Source organism: Carassius auratus, chromosome 28 (assembly GCF_003368295.1).
Source record: "Carassius auratus strain Wakin chromosome 28, ASM336829v1, whole genome shotgun sequence".
NCBI classification, from domain to species: Eukaryota; Metazoa; Chordata; class Actinopteri; order Cypriniformes; family Cyprinidae; genus Carassius; species Carassius auratus.
Window position 1 is genome coordinate 23,686,805 of NC_039270.1, and position 10,247 is coordinate 23,697,051.

The 10,247-nt window shown below is 37.9% G+C and overlaps 1 pseudogene; it reads left to right on the forward strand.

Annotated features, from left to right (window-relative positions):
- Positions 1-1,316: 1,316 nt before the first annotated feature.
- Positions 1,317-9,950, forward strand: LOC113047403 (ABI gene family member 3-like; annotated as a pseudogene).
- The last annotated feature ends 297 nt before the right edge of the window (positions 9,951-10,247 follow it).

Consider the following 10,247-nt stretch of genomic DNA (forward strand, 5'->3'; position numbering starts at 1 on the left):
CTGAATTTCGTCATACATCACCAACACATGATGAATGACAGCTGGCCTTATTAATTTTTTTATTTATTCCCTATAGCCATCCCATAAAGCAAAGAAAAAATTATATAATAAAAATAAAAAAAAACTAATGTTTTTGCAAATATTGGTTTCTGCAAATGTAAAAAAAAAAAAAAAAAAAAAACCTGTTGTAGGTGATAACACTTAAAAACTACATTTTTAAATACATATTTACAAATTTCTTTACATTTTTAATTCTATTTTATTATTTTAGTTCAAAGTACTATTCTGCATCCTATGTTTTATAGTATATGACTATGTTTTTCATTTAGAAGATGACTGGACTTCTAAATGATTAAGATTATGACCTTCAGTTTTGTGATACATTTTAAGTGAGCAAGAATCTGTGAAGGGTTTCAAAAAAGACTCCCACTGTCAAGTGGTTAAGGACAGAGTACTGTTGTAGAAATGTCCCAAAGCTCAGTGTAGTAGTCACTGTTTGGGCCCCCTGTCTCCCGGGTGATAATACCTCCTTCCCCCTCGATTCCCTTGGCTCCTCTCACTGCTGCGGCTGGGACTCCAGCACAGCATTCCAGCGCGCTCCGTGCCCAGCCTGCCTAACCAGGTCACCTGAGGCAGGGCTAAAGCGGGGGTAAGCCAGATCCCAGACTTGGAATGAAAGGACCACTGTTCTCTCACTCAGAAACAAATTTGAAACGAACCTCTGATTGATGTTCTCACATTGTCTGCCTGTGCCCAGGAAGAGCTGTAACAGCAGGCCTGGAATAATGGTGCTCCTTCTCAACTCTATCTGAGGGCTCACAGAGGAACGCCAGATTGGTGTTTCAGGGTGTAGGCCTATCTAATATCTTCGCAAGGTCCAACAACATCACTTCCTCCTACATGACAAACTAAACTTTTACAGAGGGAGTTGAGTAGACTGGAACAGTCTAATATTTATATTTATATTTTTAGTTAAGCTTTATTTCACTTAACACAAACAGCAGATGTACCATTGCTGAATTGTGAACTAATACATGGTTAGTAAAACAAATGTTAAAACTATACATTGAAATATTAGTTAATTGATTAATAAAGCTAAATGTGAATCCATAGCATTAAAAAAAATGCATTATCAACAACAATAATTTATCAGCCATTATTAATAAATATGCCTGGAGCGTCTGTTGTGTTTGCTGAAAAATAATTATAAATCTTTCCTCAACAGATCCATAGTATAATACAAAAAAATATATTTTGCCTGCAAAAATGCTACAAAGACCAGAATCAGTGTTTTTCAGAGAAACATTTAACGATTGATGACAGTGCGGCATGTAGATTGGGAATATTTGTTCATTTATCAAAAAATATAGTTTTTGAGATTTTTAGGAGTAATTTTCCTCCCCATATCTGTACTTGTATACAGACCGTGGACATGCACAGGGAGAGGTGGCCCGCAGAGAGATCGGCGCTTTCACTGTTGCCAAGAGGGTCCCACGCAGTCATAAGGTTGTCCCCCCAGCAAAAATAAAGAAGCCAAGATCAAGTACTCCCGCACACCCATCTCTTTCTCTAGGCCTGGACTCAGTCGGGACATGGCGTGAAGGTGAGCACACATATCATTTCATAAAGTGGGTTTGCCCTTCAAATTGTGCTGCCAAAGTTATGCATTGGGGTGCTACACTGAGTTATGTATCAACAGTGCCATTAATTATATACATGATGCTTTTGTATATTTAGTGTCTGAGGTGAAAAACATTCAAATGCAGTGGCAAATACATGACTTGGAATGAAGAAGAGACAGTGTTTTTGTGTTATCCAAACATTCAGTACAACTAAATTAGATTTATTTGCCCTGGTTTCCACACAAACTGCATGCCTGTTGCTTGCTGTACTGATGTGATCATCATAAATATATACAGTTGTACAGTGTGAAATCTCAAAACCTGACTACTCAGGATTATTTAGTAGTTTAGGGTAAAGTAGAAACTGAATGGAATAATATACGCCTAGATCACCCGATCTTTCCTATGACTCTGTATTAACAATGAAGATGTTGAGATGTTAAGATGGACCGTGTTAGCCGTTTCTGCATGTGACTTTTAATTTCTTGCCATTTGCAAAAAAGGCAAAATGGTGAAAGTAGCATTCGATGTTAGTTTAGCTTTTGTTAGTTTTGTCACACTTGACCACATCCTGTTATACAGCAGTTAGTCTGACATCAATGAAACCGTACACACACACACACATTCAGATCACTCTTCTTTCCTACCTCCTCCACACTTCTTTTCCCTCACACACAACACACACACAAACAGTTGGCTGGCTACCAGGAACTAAGCAGCGTGGGAAAAGCAGCTAGTCATTAATTGGTGTTACCCATGCTAAGCTAGCTCATTGATTCCCCGCTAGGTCCGTATAGCAGTGAGCAGACAAACAAACACAAAGCATCAAGAATTTCACAGGAATGCACTTGTCAGGCTTGTAGATACATCGGCACCAAGCCACAGAAGGCTGTTGAAGCACACATTTATATGAAGAATATCATGAAGCATACACACAATGCATGCACATGTAAACACAAACACACATTTTTACATTGATATATTTATAAAGGTAGTTCTACATGTAAAGAGTTCTGGTTTTAATCATAAATTGATCCTCTACACTAGGTTAGTGCAATAGTTTTTACACTCTTCAGCAAGATCATGCATTAAATTGATCAAACAAACGTTACTTTTCTGTTATATGAAGTAGCACAGCGTTGTTGTGGATCACGTGACATTGTAGACCGGAGTAAGCATTTAAAAAAATATATTGGAAAAAAAAAAGTTCATAATAATAATAATATTTAACAATATTACAGTTTTTACTGTATTTTGAGCAAATAAATGCAGCTTTGATAAGCATGAAAGACGTCTTGCAGAAACTTTAGGGGAAAAAAAAGAAATCTAAATGCATATTTATTCACTTCATGTTTGACTGTAAAGCTGAAGTGTGTGATTTCATTAAAAAGAAATACAGAAATAAGAATGCAAATGTTTTCAAGCAGGTTTCCTGAACACTATGCACTACTGTCAAACAGACTCGATCATATTGGTTGAGCCGGTGCTGCTGTGTAGATTTGCTCAAACAAACAGCAATGTACTGATAGCATCACTGAGCCACAGTGTTTACACTTTTTGGGGTTAGCCATTAAATATAGTTTCTATTCCGGGAGTAAATGTGCAGTTATTTTGTTTTCAATATATTCTGCATTCTCAGGGAAACACAGTAAACATGTGAGGTTGGCTATTGCTAATAGAGGGGAGTCAGGGAGGTCCGTCTTTAGTTTGTCTGTGCATTGTGTTTGTTTGGATTTAGTTCCTTTCAAAAATGGCTAATCTTGAGATTTGTTGTTTTCAGGATTCTGGCCAGCCGCAGGTAAAAACAGCTACCATGACACGGAGCAGCAGCACACTGAGGTACGTCCAGCTCTGTTCACACAGGACCAGTGTTCCTTTAGTATTATTGTATACTATTACAGTATAGTACATACATACTATAATATATATATATATATATATGTGTGTGTGTGTGTGTGTGTTAATTTATTTTTATTTCCGTTTTAGTTTTAGTCATTTTAATACTTATTTTGAGTTAGTTGCGAACTTTTCTCATTTTTAATTTCAAAGTTCTAATATTCTAAAATAAGTATTCTTTGTTCTATTCTTTTCATTTTATTTCGGTTAATGAAAATGATTCTTAATAGTTTTAGTCACTAAGAAAACAACATGTGTTATGTCTATCTATATCTATATATCTATATTTATATATCTCTATCTATACTATATATATGGCGTCTGAGATAGAGAAGTGTCTGCATCTTTTCCAGTATCTTGCGTCATGAGTGCTGTGATGCTGTTGACTTTTAAAAGCGTATCGAGACTTTTGCAGGTTTCATTGTTATGCAGTATCCACCTTTTTTTTGATCACAAGTATGCATCCTGTGTTTATTCATCACCTGCCACCCACCTGACCACAACCACCCTATGAGAAACTACAATGGTTGTCAGCACATCTCTTTTATTTGAACCTCCACCAAAAATGTGTCTGTTGTTCATTTAAAAAAAAAAGAAATTAAAATTGACATCTAATATATTACTAATACTAAGTTCACATGTCTCAGGCTTCTGTTCCTCTTCCTTCTCAGTTAGAGGGCCTTTCTCCAGGAAGCGATTTTAGTTTTGTTTTACCCACTTCCCTTCTTTGCACTGCCTGAAAGCAACATGGTTTGCGTTGTGGTAATTGAAGTTTCTCAGAACGAGCACTTTAGTCATGCACGTGTCTTTTCAGAACAGTGTCCTAAGTGGCTTTCTGTGTAAAATACAGAAGTACTTACGTGCCTAATATTGACTCTCTGACCGCTCAGTATGTGTGTCTGTGTCTGTATGTTAATGAAGTCGAAGCAGCCGTCCACCTGAGCCTGTCCAGTGTCCCGTGGCACCCACTCTCTCTCATGGAGCGTCCCTCACCTCGCTCAATGACAAGTCTATTGCGTAAGAGCACATTAAGTGTTGTATAATTTCTGATTATAATTCTAACATCAGATTTATATCACTTCTCATAACTGGATTTCTTCCATGGCTGCAGTTCAAGTTTTGGTAAAGCCGTGCCGCCTCCTGTGGTGCCCAGCTGGCCCACCAGTCCTGAGGTTGACATCATTGACACGCTGCTGGGTGAAGGGCCTCCTCCACCACCCCCACCGATGGAGGCAGAGGGTGAACAGGATCATGGGATGGAGACCGGTCCACCCCCACCTCCACCACCTCCTCCCCTCGACTGCACCAACATCCCCCCGCCCCCTCCTATGGCCACCTCAGTGAACGCACCTGATCCCAGCAGCCTCATGGCCATACCACCTCCTCCACCTCCTCCACCAGCTCCACCTCTTGAAACAGGTTAGTCCCTGCTGATTGACAGACTTCAGCATCATACTATAACACGGTTACACCATATGACTACTAGACATAACTAGATGTGACGTGTGATCAGGGAGTGATCTTTGTTTTGTTGTCCTAACCAGCTGTTCAACTTCTGAATCTAAACTTTCAAATTTTGGGGTTCTGTAAGATTTTTTTTTTTTTTTTTTTTTTTTTTTTAAAGAATTCTTCTCACCAAGGGTGGGTTTATGTTGGATTTATTTGATCAGAGAGAATGTAAATACAGTAATATTGTGAAATATTAATACATGTTCTGAATTTTAATGCATTTTTAAATTACTCATTACTATTACTATTACATAGTCATTACTATTTTCAGTGTCACATGATCCTTTAGAAATCTCTCTCATATGCTAATTTGCTGCATAAAGAAACATTTTTTATTGTTGAAAACAGCAGTGCTGCTTTATATTATTGTAGAAACTGATACAATATTTTCCAGGATTCCTTGCAAAATATATAAGGAAAAACATTTATTTATAGAAATATTTTATAACATCATTTATAAATGTCCTTACTACCACTTGTGATCAATTTAATGTGTCCTTGCTGAATAAAGGTATTTATTTCTTTAAATAATATAATAGTGACCCCAAACTTTTAAACAGTAGTGTAAATGTGCTTTACACATGAATTATTATCTGAGAGGTTGTGACTGTCATATTGCAGAGCTGTTTTATGGTAAGTGTGGACAGACTGGTTAAAGAGTTATGTCACCCAAAAATGAAAATTAGCCTGTGTTTTACTCACCCCAGAGGCATCCTATGTGTACCCGACTTTCTACTTTCAGACGAATCCAGTCAAAGTTATGTTAAACTTTTTACTGGCTATTCCAAGCTCTATCATTGCAGTCAGCAGGTGTTACAGTGCTTCAGTCCAAAAGAAGTGAAATAAAAAGCACCAAAAAAATCAACAAAGTCCTCCTATAGCGAATCGATGCATTTTTGTAAGAAAAATATCCATATTCAAAACGTAATAATCATTTTAATGTAGCTTGTACTCACTGTTGTACACGGAAGCAGCTCAGGGAGGATGACTTATGGACAGCATTGCGCATGCGCTGCTGAGTCTCGTGAAAACCAACGTTTGTTAACAGAAGCAAAGTTTCCTTACTTTAGGAAAGGAAACCCAGTCTCCTCTTGGCTTATATTGAAATCCTCTGACATTTTTCCTCCGTCTTGTACTTCTAATTAGTGAGTGTTGTTTTGATGTTTCTGCATGCATCACTTCTGAGCGGTGCAACACTGACCTCATACATCATCCTCCCTGAGCTGCTTCTGTTTACCACTGGGAGCACAAGCTGCATTCAAGTGATTTATTATGTTTGAATATATATATTTTTCTTACAAAAACACATCGATTCACTGCAGGAGGCCTTTGTTCACCTAGCCACCCGGGGCCGTGTGAGACAATTTATTTTATTTTATAGATGGGCACTTTTTATTTCACTTCTTTTGGACTGAAGCACTGCAACACCCGCTGAGTGCCATGATAGAGCTTGGAATAGCCGGGACAATTTTTAATATAACTCCTGTCTGGATTCATCTGAATGAAGAAAGTAATGTACACCTAGGATGCCTCGGGGGGGAGTAAAACATAATTCTCAATTTAACAATTTAAGACTTGCATCTGAAATTGTGTACTGTTAGAGTACGTACTACATTTGATATAGAACGTACACGTAAAAAGTTATGATGTAAACGACTAAAAACAAGGAAATATTATAAACCATCCACAGAAAATGTTAATCAAATAAAAATAAAGTATGTTCTGAAAATATAAGTGTGCTGTAAGATTTCAATCCAGTCAGTAGACATATTTGTACTCTGTAGTGAAGTCAGAAAAAACGAATCCTATGACCGTAGTTAAAATCCCAAATTGAATGGAGAACGTTTGTGTGTAGTGGCTGAGGAGAATGGATTTCCTCTACCAGAAGCTCCCATTGACATGCCTCCTCCACCAGCCCCTGATGGCCTCGATCTTCCAGCCCCACTGCCTCCGCCGTGTGACCACAACTTTGAAGGTACAAACGTGGCCAAACAAAGGTGGTATTTTGTTTTGTATGATGCATTATATCTTGCTCCAGAATGCTCAGTTTGTATGATGACATGTTTGCTTTGTCTTCCAGGCAGCTTATCTATGCTTTATATTTTGGTGTTGCTGTTGTTTATTTCTGTGAGCTCTTGTGCTCTTATTTTCACACTTGTCTCTCTTTCACTCTGTCCTCTCTCTCAGCTCCTCGCTCTCGCCGCTCACGGGTGCGACGTCATCCTCCTAGCTCTCGTTCGCTGTCTATGAGGGTTCGCATGGGCCCCAGCGCTCGCTCGCTCTACACACGCTCACTTTTTCTGCCTTCTGCTCAATCACGTAAGGCCCCGCTCCTTCCCAAGACCCGATTGGTTAAAGCCACCCCCTCAGATTTCATTGATAGTTTCTCATTTTGTTACCAAATATATTGACACCACATCCCCAAAAAATAGATTCTTATGTAGCCATGCATACCATCCAAAGACCATTTAGTTCATTTTTATTGTTCAACCCTCAAATTTGTTCCCTTGATAAACACCTGTCAGTCATGATCCCCCCACCCCCTCCATACCCACCTCCTCTGGCTCCGCCGGTTTCGTTCAGCCCGTTGTGCAGGATCCCTGCCCGCCTGGAGCACCTGGGTAAGTGAGGCCTCTCTGTGCGTCGCTGTCTGACATTCTTCTCTTTCTTTATATTTGCCACTTCCCCAGTCTGCTCTCCAGCAAGCCAAATCAGCACATGACATGACCTCAGATCACACCATCCTGCACACAACAGGACACTCGATCTACATCCTCAGCCGAGTTAAATCTCTCTGTTAAAGGGATAGTTCGGCTAAAAATGAAAACTCTGTCGTCATTGACTCACCATCATGTCAATACAAACCTGTACTCAACTCAACTCAACTTTTAAGACTCGAATACACGACATGACTTTTAAAATCTGAACCGATTTTAACAATAGGCATCATACACAGTTACAAAGGACAGTTCTTATATTGGCTGAAAATATCAAACATGTTTGATATCCTCCGACTGGATGGAATCAAAGTCTGAAGCTAAAAAAATTGGGACTCTGTGACCATCTTACACGTTGCAATTTTCTATTGAATCGGTCAACTCAAACCTGCAGACTAGCTCTGACTTCCAGCAATTAAGTGTCGACTGATCATAAATGTAAATGGGGGGAAACCAGTGCAAATGTCATGTAGATATACTCCGACCTTTAGCTACAGAAAGGGCAAAGAAGAAACAAGTCATCAGAGAAATAATCCATGCAATTTATGCACTACAACATTGTTGTTATTAACTACAACTATTAACAAGATTAAAAAACAGGTGCTCAACTAACTGTAGAAAACTTTTTTTTAAAAGCAAAAAGTCCAATTTCAACCCACTTTATTAGTCATCCTAACCTATTAAATATTGTTTTACATTATTAAAAATCTTACCGACCCCAAAGTTTTGAACCGTAGTGTAACACTAGAGTAGAGTAGAGTCAGAAGAAAATGAACTAACACTGCTGCATTATATTCCAGGTCTTCTGAAGCCGTTTGTCTTTGGTGAACGATCGCTGTAAATGATGAAGTGTGTGATTTCTAGTGTACATGCATTGGTGTTAGTTGTATTATTTGATAAACCGTGTAGGCGTCCATATGTTTCAGACGGAAAAAAATAATAATTGTTTGATTGTCACATTTTTGTTTGATGTGGCTTGTTGAACGGAAATCACCCACATCTCCTTCAAACACATTTGTGCAGTTGCACTTTGTCAGTTTTGTTAACTTTGTGTGTCGATGCACATTTAGACCTTGAGATTCCAGCACCGCCACCTCTAGACAGTTATGACAACTTTGAAGAGATGCCCCCTCTACCCCCTCCCATTGATTATGACATAACTGCACCAGCCGACTATTTGGATAAAGGTAAGCTCATTTCTGATGACTCGTTCAGGCACAGAATCTGCATTGTGAAAACAACTGTATTGAGATCTAAGACAGATCATTTTGTAATCACACATTCAGGACAAGAGATATTAATTATATATCCAGGTAGTGATTTTTTTCATTGTACTTCTCTTTCCTACCAAGTGGTGGCACTGTATAACTACGACACAGGCAAGCCGGGCGACCTGGTGTTTCAGGAGGGCGATATCATCTACCTCACCAGCAGGAATGAGGATGGCTGGTGTGAGGGCTTTCTCAATGGAGTTAAAGGATTTTTTCCTGGCAACTATGTGGAGTCCACCGCTTAACAGAACGCAAGTGAATGAAGTATAGAGATGGAAGGAACCTTTCATTTCTATTTCTATAGTAAAACGGTGAAGTCCGCTGTATAAATGAAACTGCAGAAATGTTTTTATACTATGTTGACCTTTTAAAACGTTTGAAATGGAATTAACATGCTGGCTTAAACCAGCAGAGATGAGTTTGTGTTTTTAAGTTGACTTTAGTCTTCAATGATGATGATGATGATGATGATCATAATTGATCTCTCAGGACTTTTAAGTTACATTTCATAATGTAAAACATATTAAGTAACATTTTTGTACATTCACTTGTATATGATATGTTAAGCTCACAAAGTCGTGTTAAATAGTGGATGTTTAGTGGTTAATTCTCTTAGCATATTTTCATGGTTTGTTTGAATAGGCAATTGTGCAAAGTGAACATTGAAGTAATATATAATAATAGATATGTGTAATATATTATAATGCAGTTTCCTAATTAAAAGCCTTTATTACTTATGATAAATTACATTTATTTGATAAAATTTTCCTAAATCCCTTGCAATTAGAGTATTTTCCAGAACATTTTATGCTCCGTTTAATGAATTAAATGTTATGCACGCCACATTGGCTCAATTCAGTCACAATTTCAATATTTTATGATACCAAGTTAGCATTTACAGTCCACAGAATCAATAAACTGTTGATGGTAATGTCTGGGAATGAAGTTGCATTTGTTTTATGTCATTTCTAACCATCCACTTTCTTTTCACTTTGTTTATAAGATCATTTGACCTCTTCATTTTACATTTATGCATTTAGCAAACACTTTTATTCAAAGTGATTTACAAAAGATAAAACTAAATAAATTCATAATATACAATGGTAGGTTTATTTGACAACTAGATGAAAAGTTAATTCATGGGGAACTGGCTCATCAGCACCATTCGTAAACTTAAATGTCTTTCTCTTTATTTGACATAAATGAAAGGGAAACTTCTGGCCAGATATAAT